The sequence below is a fragment of the Solanum pennellii genome, chromosome 5 (assembly GCF_001406875.1).
Source record: "Solanum pennellii chromosome 5, SPENNV200".
NCBI lineage: Eukaryota > Viridiplantae > Streptophyta > Magnoliopsida > Solanales > Solanaceae > Solanum > Solanum pennellii.
The window spans coordinates 35,483,212-35,510,810 of NC_028641.1; the positions used below are offsets into that span (position 1 = coordinate 35,483,212).

Consider the following 27,599-nt stretch of genomic DNA (forward strand, 5'->3'; position numbering starts at 1 on the left):
GGTGGCACACAATATCATCTAGGAATATTCTTGCATAATCTTCTACCGAATATGAAGACTTGACGGGGATAAAGCGGGCGAATTTAGTCAATCGATCCACAACCACCCATATGGAATCATAAGACTTTTGGGTCCGGGAAAAACCTATTACAAAGTCCATATGGATGTCTTTCCACTTCCAAATTGGAACTTGGATCTCTTGTAAGCCACCCGGCTTTAGGTGTTCGGCGTTTACTTGTTGGCAATTTGGACACTTAGTGACAAATTCCGCTATGTCCCTTTTTAGACCTTCCCGCCAATATATTTCCCTTAGGTCATGACACATTTTTGTCGACCCCAGATGAATTGAGTAGCGGGACCCATGTGCTTCTTCTAAGATCCGAACCCTCAACCCATCTACATCGGGAACACATAATCTCCCTTAGTACTTTAACACACCATCCCCCTAGGGAGAATGATTCATTCAACTTGCCAAGAACCGATTCTTTCAAATCCATCAAGGCTAAGTCAAGGTGTTGTTTGGACTTCATCTCAACCACTAACGATGATTCAGAGTTATGATGAACTACGACACCCCCATCTGGAGCACTCTCCAACCTCACCCCAACCTAGCAAACCTATGTACTTCCCTTGCTAGGTCCTTTTTGGCTTCATTAAGATGGGATACACTGCCCATAGTCATTCTAGTTAGGGCATCACAACTACGTTAGCCTTGCCGGGGTGATAAACACATATTGGAGACTCTTATGATCGGTAAAAACATCCACATGAACCCCAAATAGATAATGCCTCCAAATTTTCAAAGTAAACACCACGGCCTCTAATTCAAGGTCATGAGTGGGGTAATTCCTCTCATATACTTTAGTTGCCTAGAGGCATAAGCTATCACCTTCCTATTTTTTATAAGCACTCGGAATGCGTCACAATACACCACAAAGCCCTTTGTACCCTCAGGTAAGGTCAACACTGGAGCGGAAGTAAGCTTATCTTTCAACAATTGGAAGCTCTTCTCACAAGCCTTCGACCACTCAAACTTTTCTCTCTTTTGGGTCAAAGTAGTCAAAGAAGACGCAACGGACGCGAAACCATCCACGAACCTCCGATAGTAACCCGCTAAACTGAAGAAACTCCTGATGTCAGTCGGAGTCCATGGTCTACGCCAATTTGTCGCCGCTTCCATTTTCCTTGGATCTACTTCAAATCCCTCACTAGAAATGATGTGCCCAAGAAAAGTAACTGATCTCAACCAAAACTCACACTTACTATATTTGGCATACAATTGATGTTCTTTAAGGGTTTGCAACACTACCCTCAAATGACCCATATGATATTCCTCATTCTTTGAGTATACCAAGATATCGTCAATGAAGACAATGACAAATGAATCTAGGTAATTTCAAAACACTCTATTCATTAGGTCCATAAATGACGCCGGAGCATTACTGAGACCGAAAGACCTGACCAAGAACTCATAATGCCTATACCTAGTCCAAAAGGCCGTCTTTGGTATATCCTCCCTCTCACCCTAAGTTGATGATACCCCGAATTCAAGTCTATCTTGGAAAAGTTACTCGCCCCTTGGAGTTGGTAAAATAAGTCATCAATCCGAGGGAGATGGTACTTATGCTTAATGGTGTTGAGTTGGCGGTAATCAATACACATTCTCAAGGACCCATCTTTCTTCTTCACAAACAAAACTGGAGCACCCCACGGAGAAATACGAGGCCTTATAAAACCCTTATCTAGTAAATCCTTGAGTTGAGCCCTCAACTCTTTCAACTCGGCTTGAGCCATCCGATACGGAGGAATTGATATGGGATTTGTATCCAGTAGCAAATCAATGCCAAAGTCAATTTCCCGTTTATGAGGAACACCGGGAAGTTCATTAGGGAAGACCTATGGTAACTCACACACTACGGGTACCGACTCAATGGGAGGAACTTCGGAGTCTAGATCTTGGACTCTTACTATATGATACAGACAACCTTTTGAGATCATTTTGCATGTTTTTAGACAAGAAATGATACGACCACTAGGAATAGAATTTCCCCCCTTCTACTCTACAACGGGTTCGTTTGGGAAGTTAAACCTCAGCACTCTTGTCCTACAATCAAAAGATGCAAAACATGCATGCAACCAATACATACCCAAAATAATATCAAAATCAAGCATATCAAGTTCTACTAGATCAACATAAGAAACTCTATTGGTCAACATTATAGGACAATTTCTATACACCCTTTTTGCAACAACTGACTCACCCATCGGAGTAGGTACTATAAAAGGTTCATGCAAAATATCGGGTAAAATATCAAACTTTATAGCTACTAGAGGCGTAACAAATGATAAAAGTAGTGCCGGGATCAAGTAAGGCATATACATCAAGAGAGAAAACTTTCAACATACTGGTCACCACATCGGGAGAGATCTCTTGCTCACCCCTAGAGTGGAGAGAATAGAAGTGGTTCTTCTTTGGAGCATCACAAGAACCACTTGCTTGAGCTGGGAAACTACCCTTGTCTTGACTTCTTCAAGTTTGGACAATCTCTCATCTTGTGACCACTTTTGCCACAACTAAAGCAATTATCCGTCCCCTTAAGGCAATCACCATAGTGCTTTTTATCACACTTTACACAAGTTGGCTACTCATTTGGTAAATTAGTACATTTTCCCTTCTTGAATTTAGGGTTAGACACCCTATCACCACTAGCTTTTGGGAATTCAGAACGGACTTTATTAGAACCCCGCCTCTTAAATTTAGGCTTGTCTAGTATCTCAATCCTATTCTTTGAAGAACCTCCATCAAATGACCTTGCTCTCTTAGCATCTCTACTTTTCCGCTTAGCCCTTGCCTCCTCAACCCTTCGTGCATAAACGATAAGACGGGAAATGTTCATGTTGTCATGTAGCATGCTAATTGGCACTCCTTTTGTAAGTCCTCTGACACTCTCCTCACAAAATGGCTCATTTGGTCTAGAGGATCAGAGACCAAAAAGGGAGCATATTTGGACAACTTAATGAATTCCATAGAGTACTCATGTACAATTTTTCCTCCTTGGTGAAGATTGATGAACTCCGTCACTTTATCCTCCCTTATCTTCCTAGGGAAAAACCGATCTAAAAACGCTGCCTTAAAGATCTCCCAAGTCATCGGACCACCCATCAACGACCTAGTATCCCTCCATTGCACATATCAAGCTTGAGCCACATCCTTGAGTTGGTATGTGGCCAACTCGGCCTTCTCACTTGAAGACACCCCCATAGCATATAGTATCTTATAGACCTCATCAATGAATTCTTGGGGGTCTTCATCAACCTTAGATCCATAGAAAGTAGGAGGGTTCATTCGAGTAAAGTCCTTTAGACGGGAAGCCATAGTAGTAACTTATTGATGAGGACAGGGAGCAATATCCCGATTGGCTTGGGCCGTCATAGCTTGGGCTTGAACCGTGTCTTGTGCTTGAGTAGTCATGGCTTGGTCCATTTGAGCAAGAATAGCCCTCATCTCAGCCTCCGTCATGGGTGGAGGGTTAGCCGAGGCTTGCTCCACATTAGCATCTTCTTCAAGTGGAGGAACTTGCTCATCATGGAGAGGAGCTCCCCCATTAGCAACCTCCTCCTCAAGTCTTCGAGTCGCATTCCTTCGAGTGTTCATGCGTCCTATAAGCACAACAATATTATAGATGCAAAAGCACACCATAAGTATACTCTATTGGCACGATATAAGATTTCCAAGAAAGAGAGTGATTCCTAAGCATCACATAGGTTTTTAATCATAAGTGTGGTGTGCTTCACATTAATGAATACAAATATATATTGACATGGTAGAGAGAGACACATAACTCAACGGTATTCAACCTCATGCTCTAATACCAAGTTTGTCACATACGGATTTATCTCTAGAGGTAACCGACGTCGTCGTTTTTTTCAAGGACTAAGACTAGCCTCTTAGTTTCATGTCATTACATACATAGGTTGAAATATGTGGAAAAATTTAAAACATTTATCATCACTACTTAAAGGTTTACATAGACATCTACATACAGATAATACATATTCACATCGAGTATACATAGACCCTTCGTATAGGAAGGTTACATAGCCTTGTAATTTTATTGCGCATACATATATGTAAAATATAGAAACAGTCTCAATGATTGTCTCATATCATACCATCTAAACGAATATCACAATATGGGCATAGACCTTACATCAATTCAACAAGACCATGTATAGGTAATAAGAAAGTACAATATTCAATTAAAAAGGAAAGGAATGATTGAGTCAATAAGCTCATAACAAAATCTGTAAGCTAAAGTATGTCATTGCCCATGAAAGTTGAGGACTTGCCCCACTTGGATGAAAGGAAGAATCCAAGCCTTCAACAATGTTGCCTTCCAAACTCTTCAACGACCGGAACCTAAAGTATATGGGAAAAGGGAAGAAAATGGGATTAGTACTCCACATGTACTGAGTATGAGATCTTATTCACATACACAAGCAAAACATGCTAAAAAGGACTTTTTGTCAAAACATGCCATTTTACCCCTTTAGGGACTTAATGCAAAGTCAAGTAAGTAATATCAATCAACCAAACATGCTTACTATCTCAACAAGTAATACTTATCCCAACATACTTGAAACCATGATTTACTACAACCCTAACATCAAGGAATAATATCACAAGAATGAATAAGAGTCAAACATATCATAATAAGCAAGACAACTACTTACAAGTCTTTCTTGAGTCAACAAGTGCAGTAACCAAGCAAAGCCCCATAACCTTACTCAATAAAGTATCCTCAACAAGAAAACATGATCAATGTCCAACTTTACATATCATGGCATTTAGGTTTGCATTTCATCATATATTAACATTATAACCCAAGGCATATTCATAAATGAACTAATCAACCTATAATATCAACAATGTGCCATCGTCATCATAAATACATCGTATGTTATTATAACATAAAAATATATAAGAACCTCCTCCTAAGACTGCCCTCAAGGCTAACTAGTGCAATGTTTAGGTAGAGTCCCATAACCCTACCTAGACTAAGCTAGACCCCTTAGGTTATCCAAGTTAGATTCAAGTCCTTTAATACGTTTTACTTTTTGGGAACATCTTGCCCTAACCGACATAGACTACATGATCTAGTGTGGAATCCGATGTCATAAAACCCTACAATGAAAGAAAGCGGACTACTTGCCAAGGTAGTTCCAAAACATGAAACATAGAAACTACGTGGATCTACCAGCTAGTATTCCTATGGGGGCAACATATTTCAAGAACTAGGAGATTTAGTTGGGACCCTCTTTATGTGCGATGCTTTATAGCATCCAATCTCAAGAGTAATGTAGTGTTCCTACCTTCCCTATGTGGGAAGGGACACTCCTCTATCTAGTTCACTCGGTGATAAGTTAGAGTCCCTTTTTGAAATGTCTTTAAGCCTTTAATTATCAATCATAGCTTAATTTATGCCATAGGGTCTACCCCTTATATAATCATCATCTTCCATACCTCAATAAGAATTATATGAGTATAAGTCCTTTCATCGCAATTCATATAAGTGAGGTTAACACATTAGCATTTCATAGAATTAAAGGCACATTGATAGTTTTCACCATCCTCATATCAGATACACCTTAACCCAACCCCCAAACCTTAGTAGTTGCTAGTCTTCAATAGTGAGTTCATGTAGAGAGAGAAATAAGAGAGAAGGAAGAGAGTTTATTTGAGAGTAGTCTTTAGGTTAATGAGGGTTGATGGTATTTATAGTGGGACTTAATAAACTTAATTAGTCTCTCTTTAACCCCCAACTAACCTCTAAACCACTTAATTAATTAAATAAGACCAACTTAAATTAGGTTGAAAACTCAACCCTCAAAGATGAAACCCCGATCGATGGGCCGTCTGTGAGTCAACAAACAACCCCCCTCCGTCCTGCACTCCGTCATCTTTGTCAGAGACTGTGCAGGCAAGGTCTTCCTCCAATTGTCTAAGTGTGGGATGACGGTGGCATCGACGCCTCGTCGATCCACACATGGACCGTAGCTTGCACCTCTGCACTTCGTCGATGAGTTCAGAGTTTGTGCAGGTGAAGGGACCTTCTCCACCAGCTTAAGTGTGGGACGACGGTGGCATCGACGCCCCGTCGATCTACACAGACCGTCTTTTGTCCTGTCGATGCACACTACCAGGCAGTGTTGCATCAAACTACAAGGGTCCTCCTCAAGGGCCCTTGGTTGGTCCTTGTGGAGTCATACCCGTACATTTAAACCATGAAACAACTCAAACACATATTAGATATATTTCCACCAATTTTCGTACATTTCTGACTCCTAAAAGTTAGTGAAATAGGCTAAAACACACTAACACCCCTTTGAACTAACTTCCCGGACATCATGGACGTTTTGGTTCTTAAACCTCCTAAATGACCTATACTCATTAACATTGGACTTAGAAATAGTACTTAGAATTTATGACACCTATGTTACGCTTTACGACACGTCTTGGATTTTCAAGATGTTACAGAGGGACTAGGAGACCAAAAAAACCGTCTTTATGCTATCACTAGTTGCCAAGAGCAACAGAATTCCCCAGATGTTGTCACTGGTATGATCAAAGTCTTTAATTTTTATGTTTATGCTTTTCTAGATGCATGAGCAATTCTAGATTTTTTGACTCCTTATATTGCACTAAATTTTGATATTCTTTATGAGCAAATTCTTGAACCCTTCAGTGCTTCTACACCTATTTGTGAGTCTATTCTAGCTGAGGGACTATCATGATTTTACCATTTTTTAAATCACAAGAATACCATGATTGAATTAGATAAGTTGGATATGGTAGATTTTGATGTCATTCTAGGCATCCACTAATTTCATGCCTATTATCACTCAATTGATTGTAGAACTCGAGTTGTTAGGTTCCACTTTCCTAGTGAGCCAGTTATAAAGTGGAGTAGCGGTTCAACACTACCTAAGGGTCATTTCATTTTGTACCTTAAGGAGAAAAAGTTAGTTTCCAATGGTTGTATCGAACACTTAGTTCCAGTTTTTCTTGAGTTTATAGAGGTCTTTCGAGATGATGCACTCGGAGTCCCTCCTAAGAGAGAAATATACTTTTGTAAGATATTCTTCCCGATACGCGTCCTATCTCTATTCCACCATATAGAATGGCTACAATAGAGTTGAAAGAGTTAAAAGATCTCCTTGAGAAAGGTTTTATTCAACAAAGTGTCTCACCTTGGGGTGCTCCAGTCTTATTTGTGAGGAAGAAGGATGGTTCTATTAGAATGTGCATAGATTACCTTTATTTGAAAAAAGTAACTATCTAGAATAAGTATCATCTTCTGAGAATTGATGATCTTTTTGATCAACTTTAGGGTGCCACTTGTTTTTGTAAGATAGACCTCATATTTGTCTATCATCAGTTAAGAGTTAGAAAAAGTGATATCCTTAAGACAACATTCGACAACCCATTATGTTCATTACGAGTTCCTAGTTATGTCCTTTTGTTTGACCAATTCTCATGCAACATTCATGGACCTTATGAATAGAGTATTCAAGCCTTATTTAGATATGGATTAATATAAAAAAATTTCTACAAACTCTTAAGGATATGGAGTAATATAAAAAAAATTTCAAAGTGTGAATTTTCGCTTGAGTCTCTGGCATTCTTAGGCCATATTGTTTCTGGTCCGTACCTAGTCCGGAAGGCCATCTTCGGTACATCCTCCCCTCTCACCCTAAGTTGATGATACCCCGACCTCAAGTCTATTTGTATTTTCAAACTCTGGCTGCTATATTGAGGCAAATCTGTGATGCTCAAAGTCCTATTATAGTGCTAAAACCAAACCTAGACAGACCACCAAACAGGGTCAACCAGAAGTAATATTTGATATGCATGACTATATGCATACCCTTATGGTGGACTGCAAATATACTTTGGTTGGAAAATTTAGCACTACAATGCCCAAAGTGGACTTGATTAGAAAGAGCTTTATTCAGCAGACTCAGCTTAATATGGCGGGGGGGGGGGGGNATAATGCCAAACATGTTTTCATTTACCTCCAAAATGAGCTAGACTACAATGCTGTATGGACACAGCAGAGAATTACCATAGAGGGTAGTCTCATGAGGATTCATGCTTGGACTCCTTTTTTTACCCCTGAAGAAGAGACTCCTACTGTCCCGGTTTGGATTCTTCTACCTGGAGTACCTTGACACTATTATAAAAAACCTTTCCTCATTTCCTTATTGGAAACTGTAGAAAAAGTTCTATATTTGGATACAGCTTCTATCAAAAGATCAACGGCAGGGATTGCTAAAGTTAAAATGCAGATTGATCTAACCAAGCCTAGGCCTAGAGATGTGTGGATTGGTCTAAATGATGATGATGATTCCATAGGTACATGGAAGCCTGTTGAATATGAGAATATTCCCCCCCCCCCTATTTTGAATATTGTAGACAACAAGGTCATGAGCTAGAAGAATGTAAAGCAAGGATGGGAGGCGAGGAGTACAGACAAAGGAAGGAGCAGGAAAATGACAAGAAAAATAGAAATAAAGAAAAGCAAAACAACAAAAAATAGGAAACAATGCAGAACAAAACAAAGGAGGGTAAGGATCAACTGCAACAAAGAAGTTATAAAGAAGGAGGTAAGCAAAAACAACCAACTCAGCAAAATGAGGAAAAATGGCACTCTCAAAGAAAGAAAAACGAAATATTCCAAGAGAAGATGGGACAAAAAGCAGTTTGGAGACCTACAACAACTACCTGTATGGCAAGAAAGGAGAACAAAACAAAGTCAAGTTCAACAAGCAGGTATGAGTACTAATCATCAAAATAATACCTTTTTATAACCTAACTATGCAGGTAGAGGGTCATACTGCTGAGGAGGAAGCAATCCATGTGGGAAACACAATTCAAGAAAGCAAGGACATGGTGACAATGGGAAACAGACAAAAACAACAACAGATGGCTCAACAAAAAGATGGGTGGAACAACAATGCAGGTATCATAGCTGAAAAACCTAACTCTAATAAAATGAATTTAAATTAGATTATGATGGATGTAGCTGAAGTAGCTAAGGAAGGGGGATGTCAGGAGAACACTACTAATCTGCAGGAATGGGTGACCAAAGCGGGGAACATATCTCATGATGGGCATGAGAGGGAGTATACTGACCAAAACCCTGACCTTAGAGACCAGACTAGTAGGAAAAACAACGAAGATGTCAAACAGAAAATGCAAGAAAATGCTCAGCAGACAGGAACTATACATACATATAATAAGGTTGCACAAAGGGGAAAACAAAACATGGAAACTGAAGTCAGGGTGACACAATACAAGGGTAACAATGAAAAGGATATGGACAACAATGTAACCAATGGTAATTTAGAAAGTAACCCAAAGAGCAAAAACAAACCAAGCAAGCATAAAAGAGATGTAGCTAAAAGGAGATTAAACAAGCAACATGATGCAGTTCAAGAAAACCTACTGGTCAGGAGGGAAGAAACAAGAAATACTTTTAATGGAGGTGGATAATCTGCACGGACAGAGTAGCCCCTCAGTACAGGTCAAAAATTTGACACCACCTCCAAGGGCACCTCCGGATAAAGAACAAGGATATTGTGAAGTCAATACTGTCCCCCTTATTGATGAATATGAGGTAGTAAACTAAGAAGATGAACTGGAAAGGGATAATCAGTCTATATTGGACCCTAATGATGACGATGTGACTAGTGAAGCTCTGATAAGAGCTTTCAGTCCTCAAAATGATCAGGCCCTGGATGAGGAGCTTGAACAAGTAACTCAAAATCAAGGTATATCTCCAAGAGGGTTGAAACATGAAATGTTTCACTTCAAAAATTAGGATATCAAAACTGTCACTGTTGGCAGACCAAACACAAGACTTTTCTCATCGAGAGTTTCCCAATGATTAGTACAATCATATGGAATGTGAGGGGGATTAACACTCTGGGAGTTATGGAAAGAATCAAAATGCTCAAGAAAATACACCAGTTATCGATTATTGTTATTCTTGGAGCCCATTGCAGATAATGGTAATGTGATGAACTTCAAGAACCAACTAGCCATGGATAAAGCAGTTACAAAGTGTAATGGCAAAATTTGGCTTTTTTGGAATGGTGATATTGACTGTAATGTTAGATATCAAGATGATCAACAAATTACTTGTGACTTTAATCACAATGAGATACAAAGTTACTTTTGTCTATGCCAAATGTAAAGAACAACTAAGAAGGCATCTATGGGATAAAATGCTCCAACAAGCTGAGAGAGAGGACAAACCATGGTGTTTAGTGGGGGCTTCCAATGTAATAACTTCTACTGAGGAAAAACTACGGGGAATTCCTTACAATATCAGAAAAAGCTTGGACTTCATTGCCATTATTGAAGCTTGTGGCCTGATGGATATTGGATTTAGTGGTCAAAAATACAATTGGTCCAATAATAGAGGTATCAACCACAGAATTTGGAAAAGACTTGACAGAGGCCTTATCAATGATACTTGGTTGGATCAGATTCCCCAAACCATCATTACTCATCTACTCTCTATTGGTTCTAATCACTGCCCTCTATTATTGGATATAATCAACAAAGAGGATGGTCACACTAAATATTTCAGATTCCTTAACTTCTGGGCGGACAGACCCAACTTCTTGGAGACTGTGAAATCTTGTTGGGAGGGGAGGTGACAGGAAATACTATGTGGAGATTCCACCAAATATTGAAAAGACTTTCAAACACTCTGAGTACTTGGTCAAAGAGGGAATTTGGTGACATTTTTCCAAAAGTTAGAGAGTTTTAAGAGAAGGTTAGGGGAGCTGAAGAAAACTTGATTCAGAACAACTGTGATATCAACAGGGAGGCACTACGTGAACTTAATGCTAACTATATTAGATATCTTAAATTGGAGGACTCCATTGTGAAACAGAAATCTCAGTTGCAATGGTTCAAGGAGGGTGATACCAACTCTAAATTCTCCAGTTGTTCATTCACAAAATTCAGGAAAATGGGGAATGGGTTCAAGCTGATGAAAACATTTGTAAGGCTGACTGTGAATACTTTCAACAAATCTTTACAGGGTAGAACAAAACTATCAATGAGGAGAATCATGAATGCATCCCTAGAATAGTAAATCAGGATCAGAATGACAGACTTATCTCCAATCCTGATATGGAGAAATTAAAAGAGGTAATGTTTTCCATGAACCCATGTTAGCAACAAGATCGGATGGTATGAATGGGTATTTTTTTTTCAAAAATGTTTGCAAATCATCAATCAGGACCCGATGGAAGTGATTAAGGCTTTTTTCAGTGGCCAGGAGATTCCAAAATATTTTTCACATTCCTGTATTGTACATCTACCGAAGGTGAATAACCCCAACAAAATGAAAGAGTTCAGGCCTATTAGCCTGAGCCACTTCATTAGTAAAATCATCTCCAAACTTTTGAGTACAATATTAAGTCCTATTCTACCTAACTTGATCTCTCTCTTTTGTGAAGGGTAGGAGTATATCTGAAAACATCATGTTGGCTCAGGAAATCATCCACCATATTAAAAAGCCTAATATAGGTAGTAATGTCATTATAATGTTGGACATGGGAAAGACCTATGATAGAGTATCTTGGGCTTATATATGTCTGGTCCTAAGAATGATGGTTTTAATGAGATCTTCATAGACATGGTTTGGAGAGTTATGGCTAACAACTGGTACTCTATCATTATCAATGGAAAAATATTTGTTTTTTTTCAATCCACTAGGGGCCTCAAACAAGGTGACCTCCTTTCCCCTGCACAATTTATTTTAGGTGCAGATTATACCATTCTGTTCACTTCAAGAAGAGCTAAAATTCTCCAGCTTATCATGCAAACTCTCAAGGATTATGAGGAAACATCAGGTCAAATGATCAATAGTGACAAAAGTCATTTCTTGGTGCATCAGTTCAAAGGATAGAATTAGAAGGATCACTGGTTTTAAACAAAAACGGGAACCTAATACATATCTTCGATGCCCTCTTTTTGTGGGTAGACCTAGGATCTGTTAATTTTCTGACATTGTAAATAAAGTGATATGCAGGATTACAGCGTGGAAAACTAAGCAACTAAGCTATGGTGGAAGAGTTGTGTTGATTAAGCATGTCCTTCAAGATCTCCCAATTCACTTACTATTAGCTATTACTCCTCCCTCCACAGTACTCAAGCAAATTCAAATACTGATGGCTGACTTCTTCTGGGGATGGAAGAGTGATAAGAAGAAATATCATTAGGCTTCTTAGAAGAACCTCAACTACCCTACTAATGAAGAAGGGGTGGGAATGAGGAATTTGAAAGATGTGTGTTTATCATTCCATTATAAAAATGGTGGATCTTTAGGACTAAACACATTATGGGGTGATTTCATCAAAGCCAAATACTGTCAAAGGTCTAATCCCATCTGCAAAAAATGGTGTTTTGGTTATTCCTTGAGCTGGAAGCATATGATAATACATAACAGGAATAATATTGAGTAGCACATCCAATGGAAACTTAACTCTGGTAAATGTTCCTTTTGGTGGGACAATTGATTAGGTGAAGGCCAGCTTGCTCAGTTCTCTAATAATAGTCACCGGTTTGATAATAGAAAAGTACCAGATTTCTGGGTGGATGGCCAATGGTATTATCATTTGTTGATTCAACAGGCTCCTCCAAGTCAGCTGGCCAACATACTGGCAACAACAATTACACAACAGCAACTCCCAGACCAGGCATACTGGAAGGCAAAGTCCAATGGCATGTTTAGTTGTTCTTCAGCTTGGAATGAGATCAAGGATAAAAGACCTAAATCTCAATTCAAGGCTCTCATCTGGCATAATCGCATACCATTCAAAGTTTCCTTTCTCCTATCGAGGGCTTTAAATGGCAAGCTACCTACTAATGAAAAACTAATCATTTTTTGAAATTTATCCTACTAACTGTTTTTGTTGTAGCAACAGGTCAGGAAAAGACACCATCAACCATATTTTCAACAATGGTGAACTAGAAGTTGAAGTCTGGAGAAGTTTTGCAATATGGATGGGGTTAAATCTCATCACAGTTCATTGCAACAACTTATAGAACAATGGTGGATAATTAAACACAAAAACAAGGCTCATTAACTCATCCTACAGGACACTCCTATTCTCATCTGCTGGAACCTATGGAAAAATAGATGTGCTAGTAAATATGGTGGCAAAACATCAAATGGTAGAAGAGTAAGGTATGCAATTTATAATGATAATTATAAACTAATAACTTCTCTTTTTCCACAGGTTAACTGGCCTTCTACTTGGAGTGGAATCATCCAGCTAGCAGAGAGGTGTGAACATGTTATTAAAATACAAAAGATAGCATGGACAAGACCACCTGACCAATGGATCAAGATCAACACACATGGAAGTGCATTACATAACCCAGGCAGTATTGGGGTAGAAGATATATTGAGAGATCAAGCAGACAATCTCCTATTAGCTTATACATCCCCCCGGAAATGGTACAAACAATCATGCGGAAATAGGTGCAGCCATATTTGGAATTACTTGGGCACTGAAATTAGGGTACATAAAGATCATTCTTGAAGATGTTCCATGTTAACAGTCAATTGGATCCTACAAAAAGCTACTCCACAGTGGAACATATGCAGTCAGTTGGACATACTGAAATCACTCGTCTCCCGGACTCAGGAATTCAAATGTGCACATATCTTCAGAGAAGCAAATTGGGTGGCTGATGCATTGTCATAGCATAGTCAAAAACTTACTAGTCCTCAAATATACTATAAGAGTCAGGAGCTACTTAAAGAAGCAAAAGCTTACTATCAGCTAGATTTACTAGAAATGCCAAGATTCCGAAGGAAGAAGACCAAGAAGATTAAAGAGCCCCCTTGAACATGCTGCTAGCTTTTCAACTGAGCTATAACTCAAATTATAGATCCTTTAAATAGTTTGGTTAGTCTTGTTTATTTTTGTGTTTGTATAGGGAGAGTCTCCCTTGTTTATGTTTCTTAGATTATATGTATGGAGAGGAGTACTCTCTTCTAGGTGCTTAGAATTTTTGGAATCATCCTTTTGTAAGGAGAGGAGTAGATTTTCTTTTTGAAAGTTGACTCCAAACCATCATAGTTATGGAGGTTAGGTTTATGCCCCCTCCTTGTATTTTGATTTTTGTTGAATGGTAAGGCCTGAGGGTGTTGCTCAACCCCTACTCATCTAAGGGTAATTAAAATTAAAAAAAAAAGCCCAATATACCAAATCCCAAACATTAAATACTAAACGATAGATTTTAAACCTCAAATGCTAAACCCTGAATCGTAAAACCTCAAAAAAACTTAGACTCTAACCCTAACCCTAAACCCTAAACCATTAACACGAAACCCCAAGACCAAAATACCATCTCTTCCTCATTTCCCAAATTTTTCTCTCTTTAATTTCTCACTCTAACACACGCCCTCTAAGAAAATATCTAACAGCTAACTTCAACGGCTAGTTCAGCCGGAAGGAGATGGCGCCTGAGCTGCCGGAAGACTCCTGTCGACCGCCGGACCAGCTCTAACAGGAGCACTCAAAGCAGACGATCAAGATGAACAAAAACCACCCTCTAATTCATCTCACAAATTTGGGAATTTGCAATTGAATGAAGCGATGAATAGTGTGAGTTCCAAGAGTGAAATGATTGGGAGTCGCGAAATTATTTCCTCGAAAGGTTTAACAAGACTACAAGGATACAGGGAACGATTTTACTAATCAAGGGATACAACATACACTAAAATTGAGAAATTCTACTGTGCCAATTGAGAGAATGGAAGGGGCAAATTCTGGGAAGTCGCAGCTAAGTTCTAAGAGTTTCAATCTCAAAATCGAGCATCTTCTTAGGTGTTTTGCAGTGATTTACCTACTGGGGTTTAATCCCCTGTGGAAGATGTGCACCTCAAAATAATTGCACCTTCAAAGGACGTCCAGGTCGCCGGCGACCTAAATTCCGGTAACCAAAATGTCGTTCTTTTCATAAACTACTGGTGGGGGGGATAATGGATTAGAGGCGTATGTTCCCCTCATGAACATATCTAATCACTTAACTCACCACAATCATAATGCAAATTCTGTCCAAATGAATTTGGGAATGCAACATAGCGGGGAGACAGGAAAATACGACAATAGGAAGGCTGGTCTGGGTTCTAACCACCGACAAACTAAGGCAAGTGTTACACCAACAGAAGTAATTGATGTGGAGATCCCTTCATACTTCTCATTTGGAGTAAAGCCAATCGACACTACAGCACGCAAGGATGAACAATCGTAGCCAGGTGTGGAGGTTAACTACATTAAGGGAAATGCTGGTGATAATATGTAGAGAAAACAAGAAGACTTTAACGACCAGAAAGGAAAGAAACAATACTCAGTACAGAGAGTGCTAGCAAATAAAGTTGTGAAACATAGTGATCAAAATCATAGAAAGGGGGATGATAACCTGGAACAAGCTCAACAAAATATTATGGGAGAAAGCAGTGATCAAAACAAGTACCACAGAGATCTTCAAAAATTTTCTCACAATTTTGATAAAAATGCTCCTCCAAGTCGAAACAACCCCCAGTCTGTTCCTAAAAAAAGTGACTGATCCGAACAATTCAAAAGGACCACAAAGCAGTAGCCAGGACAGAGTCCCTGAACCTGCTCTTTATACTGTGGTTCAGACTTTGGCAGCAAGTTTAAGGCACATACATGCAGCCCAAAATCCCATGGTTGTACTAAAACCACCCAGACAGACCACCATGCATGATTACATGAGTAAATTAACTGTTGACTGTAAGTATACTTTGGTAGGGAAATTTAGTGCAACCATGCCTAAGGTTGAGCTTATCCGGAAGAGCTTCGTTTAACAAACTCAACTAAGCGGGGAGGGGGGTCAACATAGCTCATCACAACTCTAGACATGTGTTTATTGATTTACAGAATGAGTTTATATTATAATACTGTATGGACTCAGCAAAGAATGACTATTGAGGGTAAATTGATGAGAATACAAACTTGGACACCTTTCTTTACTCCGGAAGAGGAAACTCTTATAGTCCTTGTTTGGATTCTCTTACCAGGATTACTTTGACACTATTTCAATAAACCTTTTCTTATTCCTCTCTTTGAATCTGTAGGCAAGGTGCTATATTTAGACATTGCCTCTATTAAAAGATCCAGAGCTGGATGGATAAAGTCAAAATGCAAATTGATTTGACTAAACCTAAGACTACGCATGTATGGGTTGATTTGAATAATGAGGATGATACAATAGGTACGTGGCAGCCTATGAAGTATGAAAACGTTCCACCTTTTTGTGAGTATTGCAGACACCAAGGCCATGATATAGATGAGTGCAAATCCAAAATAAGGGATGAAGAATATAGACAAAGAAAGGAAAATGAAAATGAAAAAAAAAGACAAAAACTGGGAACAACAAAATTAGAGAGGGAAAGAGAATCAACAAGCACATATCAAAGAGAATGAAGATAGACAACGACAACACATTAATGAAAGGGAAACAGAAACAAACAGAGCAACAAAGAGAAGAGGAATGGCATACACAAAGAAGGAAAAATACCAAACCTCAAGAAGATAGAGCTCCCAAGACAATTTGGAAACAAACCCAGGCACATAATAGGCTTACCAATGAACAACTTAATAATTCAGCTCAACAAACAGGTATTCCTATTAATTTTCAAAACAATTCTTTCACTGACTTAACCATGCAGGAAAATAAGGAAGCAGACAAAGAAGATACTACAAGCAGGAATAAGACAGCTTCTCAGGAGAACACAAACAACATTAATTATACTAAAGGACATTCTGATAATACTCCCTTCCTCAAGGGTACAGGTATCATAGCTATACAACCTAACTCTCTTATTCAAACAGGTAATGTGTTGACTGTACTCATGAAAGCATTCCCAAGAGCAAAAATAAGCCTAGTAAACAAAAGAGGGTGCAGCTAAAAGGAGACAGAGTAAACAACAAGGAAATGAAATGAGCAAAAATAGGGAAAGAGGGAGGAACTATGTAGCAAAAGTGTTAATGAAAATCAGCGGCTGCATACTCCCACTCTACAAGATCAAGATAGAATCCCCTCAACAACTGAACCTCCTTATAAGAGGGAAGAACCTTGTCAACTCAATACAGTACCTTTGATAGATGAGTATGATGTTGAAAATTCTGAAGAGGAACTGGACAAGGACAACCAATCTCTATATGATTTGCATGATGATGATGATACTAGTGAAGCCTTAATGAAGGCTTTTAGTCCATCTAATGATCAAGCAAAAGAGGATGAGATACAACAGGTACCACAAAGTCAAGGCTTATCTGGACAACCAATCTCTATATGATCCGGATGATGATGATGAGACTATGAAGCCTTAATTAAGGCTTTGGGCCCATCTAATGATCAAGCTATAGAGGATGAGATACAATAGGTAACACAAAATCAAGGCTTATCTCCAAAAAGATTTCAACAGAACAACTCTTTCAAGAATCAAGATGTCAACTCGGTCACTGCAGGCAGACCAAACACTAGGTTATTCTCCTCTAGATCCTCCCAATGATTAGTACAATCATATGAAATGTGAGAGGGATCAACGCTCAAGAGGTGTTGGAAAGACTCAAAATGTTGAGGAAACTTCATCAACTATCCATCATCACTATTTTGGAACCTTTCTCAAATAGTGTACATGTTCAAAATTTTAAAGTTCGATTAAACATGGAGAATGATACTAGCAACTATTATGGCATAATTGGGTTTTCTGGAGCAGTTATATTGACTATAACATTCTTGCTGAAGATGAACAACAAATAACCTGTGAGATGAATCACAATGTGTTACAGATTCCATTTATCACTACTTCTGTTTATGCAAAATGCAAGGAGCACCTGAGGAGGCCTCTTTGGGACAAGATGTTACAACAAGCCACAGTTGATACCAAGCTTGGTGCTCCATAGGAGATTTCAATGTTATAACTACAAAGGAAGAAAAGATGGGAGGGTTGCCTTATGATATGAGGAAATACATTGATTTTATGGCAGTCAGTGAAGCATGTGGCCTTCTGGACATTGGTTTCAGTGGTCACAAATTCACTTGGCCAATAAAAGGGGTATCAATAACAGAATTCAGAAGAGACTTGACAGGGCTCTTGTAAATGATTCTTGGCTGGAAATGATGCCTCAGACCACTATCACCATTTATCAGCTACTGGATCAGATCACTGTCCTCTTCTTATGGAAATGGTTTCAAAAGAGAATGATCACATCAGGTACTTCAGATTCTTTATTTGCTGGGTTGACAATCCTCTCTTCATGGGAACTGTAAAAACTTTGCTAGGATAGGGAAGTGGAGGGTAATAATATGTGGAGATTTCACAAAAAACTTTCTAGTACTCTTAGTGCTTGGTCTAACAAGGAATTTGGTGATATCTTCCAAAAGGTTAAGATGTATGAGGAACATGTTCACAAAGCTGAAGAAAAATACATCCTTGACCCTATGACTCTAACAGAACAACCCTTCATGAACTGAATGCCCAATACATTAAATTCCTCAAGCTGGAAGATACTATTTTGAAACAAAAAACCCAGCTGCAAATGTTCAAGGAATGTGACACAAATTCTAAATACTTCCATTCAAGGAATAATTAAGAAACTTTTTTTCCACAAAATTACAAGTGAAAATGGGGAATGGATACAAGGTGAGGAGAATATTGCTCTGGCAGCTTGTAAAATTTCAAAGATATTTTTACAGGTGATGAAAACTTATCAATGAGAACACTTTGGAATGCACCAAGGATGATTAGTCATAAGCAAAATACTCAGCTTACCAGTATTTCTGACATGGATGAGCTTAAGAGTGTGGTTTTTTCTATGAATCCTAATTTTGCAGCTTGTCAGGGCGGCATGGATGGTTACTTCTTTGAAAAGTGCTGGCACATCATCAAGAATGATTTGATGGGAGTTATTCAGGCCTTCTTCAGTGTCCAAAGGATTCCTAAGTATTTCTCTCATTCTTGTATTGTTTTACTACCTAAAGTGAGTATTCCTAACAAGCTAACTGAATTCAGGACTATAAGTCTAAGTAACTTCGCTAGCAAGATTATATCTAAACTGGTGAGCATCAGACTTAGCCCTATCCTCCCATCTCTAATTTCTCCTAACCAATCCGGGTTTGTTAAAGGTAGAAGCATTTCTGAAAACATCATGTTATCTCAGGAAATAATTCACCAAATCAAGAAACCCAGTATTGGTAGCAATGTCATCATAAAACCTGATATGTCAAAGGCTTATGACAGAGTTTCATGGTCTTATATCTGTCTAGTTTTAAGAAAAACGGGTTTTGCTGAAGTCTTCATTGATATGGTGTGGAGAATTATGGCCAATAACTGATGCTCAATCATTGTCAATGGCAAGAGATATGGCTTCTTCCACTCCACTAGAGGACTTAATCAAGGTGACCCACTTTCTCCAGCCCTATTTATATTAGGTGCAGAAGTCTTATCCAGGTCACTCAACATGCTACATAACCATCCTGATTATCATGGGTTTTTCATGGAAATGAGGGGGCCCAAAGTGAATCATCTGAGTTTTGCAGATGATATAATTTTGTTCACCTTTGGAAGATGAAAAACACTGGAACTCTTAATGCAAACTCTAAAGGAGTATGAAAATAATTCACGGCAGCTAATCAATGGAGACAAGAGTCATTTTATGCTTCACTCAAATTCCTTCAACAACACAAGAGATGGAATTAAAAGACTCACATGTTTCATACAAAAATAGGGGCCACTTACATACCCAGGCTGCCCTTTATTTTTTGGTAGGCTTATGAATATTTATTTCTCTGACCTTATTAACAAAGTTGTATGTAGGATTACAGGTGGCAAACCAAAAAACTCAACTATGGTTGTAGTGAAGTTCTTACAAAACATGTTCTACTAGCTCTTCCTATGCATTTACTGTCTGCAGTAACTCCTCCGTCTTCAGTACTTAAACAAACTCAATGCTCCTTGCTGATTTTTGTAGGGAATGGAAAAGTAATAGGAAGAGGTACAACTGGGCATCATGGAAAAATCTAAGCTTCCCTTATGAGGAGGGGGGGTTGGAATGAGGAACTTGAATGATCTTTGCCTGGACATCCATTACAAGCAGTGGTGGGTTTTTAGAACTAAACAGACCCTCTGGGTGAGAGCAAAATACTGTCCTCATTGAGTTGGAAATATATGCTAATGAATAGACACCAAGTTGAGCAACATATCCAATGAAAACTTCAAGCAGGGAACTGTTCCTTTTGGTGGGACAATTGTCTTGGCATTGGACCATTGGCACAATTCTCTACCAATAGCAACAGATTCAACAACATCACTGTGGCTGATTTTTGGGAAGAAGGGCAGTGGAGCTGGAGCAAGTTGATAGAACAGACCCCTACTACTCACTTCGACAACATCATTGCAACAGAGATTTCTCCTCGTCACAACTTGCTAGATCAAGTTGTGTGGAAAGTCAAGAGTAATGGAACCTTCCCCTGACTTCTGTCTGGGAGGAGATCAGGGAAAAAAGTATCAAAAATCAATTCAATTCTCTTTTATGGCATAAAAACATACCTTTTAAATCCTTCTTTTACTTTGGAGAACCATAAGGGGTAAACTCCCTACTAATGACAAGTTGACTAACTTTGGCATTGAGCCAACCCACTGTTTTTATTGTTGTAACAGGGCAAGCACGGACATCATAGAGCACACCTTCAATTCTGGACAATTTGTAGCCAAGGTGTGGAGAAGCTTTGCAACCACTGAAGTAATCCAGCAAGACCACACTTCATTGCAGAATCTCATCAAACAATGGTGGACAGTCATGTACAAAAATGCAGCTCACAAGCTACTTCTGTATGCCACACCTATCTTCATTTGCTGGAATCTATGGAAAAACAGGTGTTCCTGCAAATATGGAGCAAAACAACCAACATCAGCTTGGTGAAATATTCAGTTTACAAGGAAAACAACCACTTACTGATCATTCCATTCCCTCAAATCAAGTGGCCATCCAAATGGAAAGAATTAATTCAAGTTTGTGAAAGGTGTGTTCATTATACTTAAGTGAACATGGTAACCCGGATAAGACCCCCAAACCAGTGGATCAAGATCAACACACATGGAAGTGCAATCAGCTACCCAGGAAAGATTGGATCTGGAGGTATTGTGAAACACCAATCTGGCAAGTTGCTGATGGCCTTCATAACTCTACTCGGAGAAGTCACCAACAACGAAGAAGAAATTGAAGCAGCAATTTTTGGTTTAACGTGGGCACTGGAACTTGGTTACAGGAACATAGTACTGGAGCTGGACTCTCAATGGGTTGTACACTGGATCATACAGAAAGCAACCCCTCGATGGAGCATCATAACACAGTTGGGAAGATTACAGAAGCTCATCACATAGACCCAAAACATTAAATGCATACATGTGTTTAGAGAAGCTAATTGGGTTGCTGATGCCCTTTCCAAGCACAGTCACAAAACAACTAGTCCTCAAATATACTTCAACAATCAGCAGTTACCTAAAGAAGCAAAGGCTTAATATCACCTTGATATTCTGGAAATTCCTATCTTTAGAAGGAAAAAGATAAAGAAAATTAAAAAACCTCCTTGAGCAATTTGTTACCTTTTCAACTTAGCTATAATTTAAAATTATAGCTTCTTTGAATAGTTTAAAATAGGTTATTGCCTTTTTTTTGAAAATATAAAGGAAAAGTCTCCCTTGTTTATGTTTCCTAGATACTATGTATGGAGAGGAGTCCTCTCTTCTAGGTTGTTAGTATTTTGGATTCACCATTTTTAAGGTGAGGAGTTGAATTCCTGTTCTGGAATGTTGACTCTAAACCACCATAGGTTTGGGAGGTTAGGTTTATGTCCCCCTCCATGTATTTTATTTTATTTTATTAATGTTAAGGCCTGAGGGTGTTGCTCAGCCCCTACCCCCAAGGGTAATTAAAAAAAGCCCAAATACCAAAACCCAAAAATTAAACACTAAACCATAGATTTTAAACAAAAAATCCTAAAACTTAAAAAAACACTAAACCCTAACCCTATCCCTAACACAAACCCTCACACTAACCCTATCTTTAACCCTAAACCCAAAGCCCAAAATATAAAAACCCTAACACTAAACATTAAACTAAAATCCTTAACCCCAAACCCTAAAACCTAAAAAAAATCTAAACCCTAACATTAACATTAACCCTAACCCTAAACAAATCAAACATTAAACTCTAAATAATTGATATTAAACTTCAAATCCTAAACCCTAAACCCAAAAACCAAAAAAAAGAAAAAAAAAACCTTAACCCTAACCTTAACCCTAACCCTATGTATAAACCAAAAACCAAAAACCCTAAGCCCAAAATACAAAAACACAAACATTAAATACTAAACCATAGAATTTAAACCCAAAATGCTAAAGGATGAACCACGAAACTTAAAAAAACCTACACCCTAACACTAATCCTAACCCTAAACCCTAAACCCTAAGTCCGAAAAAAACCCTAAATCCAAAATACGAAAACTCAAACATTAGACAGTAAACCATAGATTTTAAACCTCAAATCTTAAACCACAAACCCTAAATCAAAAAACAAAATAAAATCGAACTCCAACCCTACCCTAACCCTAACCCTAACCTAAACCATTAACCCAAAATCACAAGCCCAAAATACCAAAACCCAAACATTAAACACTAAACCATGAATTTTAAACCAAAAACTTAAGCCCTAACCCTAACCCTAACACGAACTCTAACCCTAACCCTAACACTAAAACCTAATATTTAAACCCAAAGCCAAAAATACCAAAACTCTAACATTAAACACTAAAGCATAGATATTACAACTCAAATCCTTAACCCCAAACCCTAAAACCTAAAAAACAATCTAAACCCTAACCCTAACCCTAACATTAACTACAATACTAAACTTGCTATAAACCCTAAACCGCAAGCCCAAAATACCAAAAGTAAAACATTAAACACTAAATCATTGATATTAAACTTCAAATCAAACACTCTAAAGCAAAAACCTAAAAAAAATGAAAAGCCTAATCCTAACCTTAACCCTAACCATAACCTTAAAACAAAAACCCAAAACACTAAGCCCAAAATACAAAAACCCAAACGTTAAACACTAAACCATAGAATTTAAACCTCAAATCCTAAATCCTAAACCCTAACCCTAACTCTAACCCTATCCGTAACACGAACCCTAACCCTTACTCTATTTTTAACCCTAACCTTAAACCATTAACCAAAAATTCCAAGCCAAAATACAAAACCCCAAATATTAAACACTAATTCATAGATTTTAAACCAAAAATCCTAAATCCCTAAACCTAAAACCTTAAAAAAAACCTAAACCCTAACCCTAACCCTAACCCTATCCCTAACACGAACATTAAAACTTACCCTATCCTTAACTCTAACCCTAAATCCTAAATTCTAAACCCAAAGCCCAAAATACCAAAACCCTTACACTAAGCACTGAACCATAGATATTACAACTCAAATCCTTAGCCCAAACCATAAAACCTAAGAAATAACCTAAATCCTAACCTAACCCTAACATTAACCCTAATCATGACCCTACCATAAACCCTAAACCCCAAGCCCAAAATACAATATCCCAATCATTAAACACTAAACCATTGACATTAAACCTCAAATCATAAACCCTAAACCCAAAAACAAAAAACCCCAAAACCATAAACTTAACCTTAACCCTAACCCTAACCATAAACCATAAACCAAAACCCTAAGCCTCTAAATACAAAATTCCAAACATTAAATACTAAACCATAGGTGTTTAACCTCACTAAATCCTGAACCATAAAACCTAAAAAAACTTACATCCTAACCTTAATCCTAAACCCTAAACCATTAACCCAAAACCCCAAGGCCAAAATACCAAAAGCCAAATTAGTTCTCTCTCTAACTAATCTCACTAGACCACACACTCCCCAACGTTACACTGAACGGACGAGCCTAATGTCTAGTTCTGTAAGGCCAAACCTGCGGTGAATCTCAAATCGCCAGACCTGCCCCAGAAGGGGCGCTCGGAGGAAAGGAACGTAACTTTACTCAAATCACACTCTAATTCATTGAATAACTCTGAGAAATTGAAATCTTAAGGCGCGATGAACAGGGAGGTTTCTTGAAGGGAAGAAGAGGGGAACAACAACAATATTTCCTCAAACTCAATAAGGTGTAATCAAGATTACAATTGTGAAGAGAATGATTCTAGTCAGTTAAAGATACAACATAATCAATTTTAAAGAAATACTAACAAACCAATAGAAAGAATCTAGGTGTGAGTTCTAGGAATATCGCGAATATAGATGACAAAGGTAAAAAACACAATCGATCATCTTCCCAATGAAGTCGCAAGAAAACACTTACTGGGGTTGACTCACAAGGGGAAAATGTTCATCTCACAGCAATATCAAGTGAAATGGAACCAAAATTGTTGGTAGCAAGAACGCAGATGGTCAAAATGGCAGTCAAAAGAGCAATGTTACAAGCGAAGCATATGAGAGGAATAATATTGAGCAAGGAAGGACTTACACAAACACCTCCACTGGTACAACTCATGGAGGTAATCAGAAGGATGATTGTGAACAGGTGAACAAGGAAATGAACAATGATGAAGAAACACTTCGAGATAAATCTGTGGAAGCAAGCTTAGCCTCCAAGCTTCCACACAACAAGGCCTTAGTTCGTGAACAAGATACTATTGAAGTGGAGAGTTCAACAAACTCTTCATTTGCATTTAATCCTAATGTTGCAGATGTTCAAGGACATGGCTATCAACAAACCTTCAAGGAGCAAGCAGGGGAGGCAAATCAAGCAGGTAACCATACTAACTACAACTCTAATCTCAATTATGTTAGTAATATTGTTAGCAATGGACATGAGCATGAAAATTCCATGGGAAAGTCAGCTGGTAGGAATAGTGTCCAGGAACAGGGGGAGGTAAGCACCCAAAATGTGTACCAACAGAAAAATGATTACTATGAGAAGGACAATACCAAAAGAAACTTGGAGGGTAGAACTAGTAGTCAAGGTAAGGGGAAAAAGGTTAAGAGTGATAAGAAATAAAGGGAGCAAAACAAGAACAATGAGGAAAGGAATCAGGAACTGAATCAGTAGGAAAATCAGCAGGACAACAGTAGGCAAAACCTCTACTAGAGAGTTTCCTAAGATGTCTAGTAACTTTGAGAAAAGAGGTCCTAATGTTCAAAATGCTAACCAAAATGTTCCTAACCTCAATACCAATTCTTCCAAAAATAATAAGAGTATCCCAGCTACCAAACAGGATCAAGTTCAGGAACCTGCTCCTTATACTGTGGTCCAAAATTTGGCAGCAAGACTGAGACATATACATGCTGCTCAAGCTCCAACTGTTGTGCTGAGAACTACTACCAGAAAAACAACCAAACAGGGGCAGCCTGCTGTAATCTTTGATATGTATGATTATATGCATACATTGACTGTGGATTGCAAGTATACTTTAGTTGGGAAGTTTACTACTACCATGCCTAAGGTGGAACTTATCAGGAAGAGTTTATACAACAAACTCAATTAAGTGGGGGGGGGGGTCAACATAGCACACTACGATGCAAGGCATGTGTTTATTGATTTAAAAAGTGAGTCAGATTATAACACAGTGTGAACTCAGCAAAGAATGACTATTGAAGGAAAATTGATGAGGATATAAGCTTGGACACTTTATTTTACACCTGAAGAGGAAACCCCTATTGTGCCTATCTGGATTTTGTTACCTATATTACCATGGCATTGCTACAAAAAACCTTTCCTTACTCCCTTGTTGGAATCAGTTGGAAAGGATTTATCTCTAGACACTTCTTCTATTAAAAGGTCAAGGGATGGAATGGGCAAAGTTAAGATGCAAATAGACTTGACTAAGCCTAGACCTAGACACTTGTGGGTAGGACTAGATCCTGAGGATGACACCATTGGAATCTGGCAGCTAGTGGAATATGATAATGTTCCCCCGTACTGTGAGTATTATATACATCAGGGGCATTATATTGAAGAATGTAAATCCAAAATGAGGGATGAGTAGTATAGACAGAGAAAGGAAAAAGAAAGTGAGAAGAAAAACAAAAACAAAGATACCACCAAAGAAAAAGAAAAAGAAGATAGAGAGAGCAAAAGCAAGGAGACAAGAGAACAAAAACAACAGCAAAGTAAAGACAATAACATGCAGACGCAAACAGAACAGCAAAAAGATGAGGAATGGAAAACACAAAGAAGGAAAATTACAAGGCAACAGGAAAGGATAGAGGCAAACCAGACTACAGAAGACAACCAACAGGCAGGTATAACTACTAACTCTTAACAATTATCCTTTACTAATCTGGTATTGCAGGCAGATCACAATATACAGGGAGAGGATAGAGGCAACAAAGATCAAAGGGAGGTTGAAGTAACAAACAAGAACACAAAGGAGAACACTGTAGGTAAGCAAGGCATGCCAAGTCAAAAGGAAGTCAATAACAGAAATGCAGACTCCCCAGGTATCATAGCTGTAAAACCTACCTCTAGTAATGATTATGTAATTGATGGTTTATCTAGATAAGTTGATGTAGGGATAATGCGGGATGTCTGGAGAGCCAAAATAACATGCAGGAATGGGTGACCAAAGGGGGGGAATTTGCCTAATGCTTTGCATGAGGGGGTACACATTGACAACAATAGAGACTTCAGAGACTCAACTAGTCCTAAAAGCAAGCAGCAGCAGGTGAAACAAAAGCAACCTCAATAACAGGCTCCCAAACAGCAGTAAGACAAGGATACTGTAAGCAGGGAGAATAAACATAGGGATAAGGATCACACAGGAAATCAGAATTCAGTCTCAAAGACACAGGAAAAGGACACCAATCCAGATACAGAGAAATAGGAAAATACCCCTAAAAGTAAGAATGAACCAAGTAAAAAGAAAAGGGATGCTGCCAAAAGAGAGTGAATAAAGAGCAGGAGAACGAGGGTAATAAGGAACTTGAAAGAGGGGAGGAAGCAGAACCCCAGTTAAGCAACAGCAAGAATGCCAACTTAACATTGCTCCTGATATTGATGAATATGACGTTTGTAATACAGATGATGAGGTGGATGGAGATAATAAATCAATGGATGATCAAGAAGATGATAATGAGACAAGTGAGGCACTTATTAGAGCCTTTAGTCCTCAGAAGGATCAATCTATTGAAGATGAATCACAACAAGCTACTCAGACTCAAGGACTATCACCAAGGGGGTTACAACATAGTAAATTTCATTTCAAAATCAAGACATCCCCACTGTCACTGCAGGCACTTGGATTGTTATTTTCCTCAAGACATCCCAATGATTAGTACAATTATATGGAATGTGAGAGGAATTAACACTCAAGGGGTTGTTAAAAGACTCAGGAATCTAAGGAAAATGTACCACCTTTCTATCATAGCAGTTATGCAACCTTTTTAA

General features: G+C 38.5%; 1 long non-coding RNA gene across 2 annotated transcripts; it reads right to left on the reverse strand.

Moving 5' to 3' along the window:
• Positions 1–4,205: 4,205 nt before the first annotated feature.
• Positions 4,206–21,973, reverse strand: LOC114077257. Of its 2 annotated transcripts, none has more exons than XR_003578325.1 (3): positions 21,732–21,973; positions 20,676–21,627; positions 4,206–4,420 (listed from the first exon to the last, which is right to left on the reverse strand). It is a non-coding gene; the product is annotated as an uncharacterized LOC114077257 (long non-coding RNA). The 2 variants fall into 2 exon arrangements; XR_003578326.1 differs by having other exon boundaries at positions 20,676–21,008; positions 21,082–21,973.
• Positions 21,974–27,599: the final 5,626 nt, after the last annotated feature.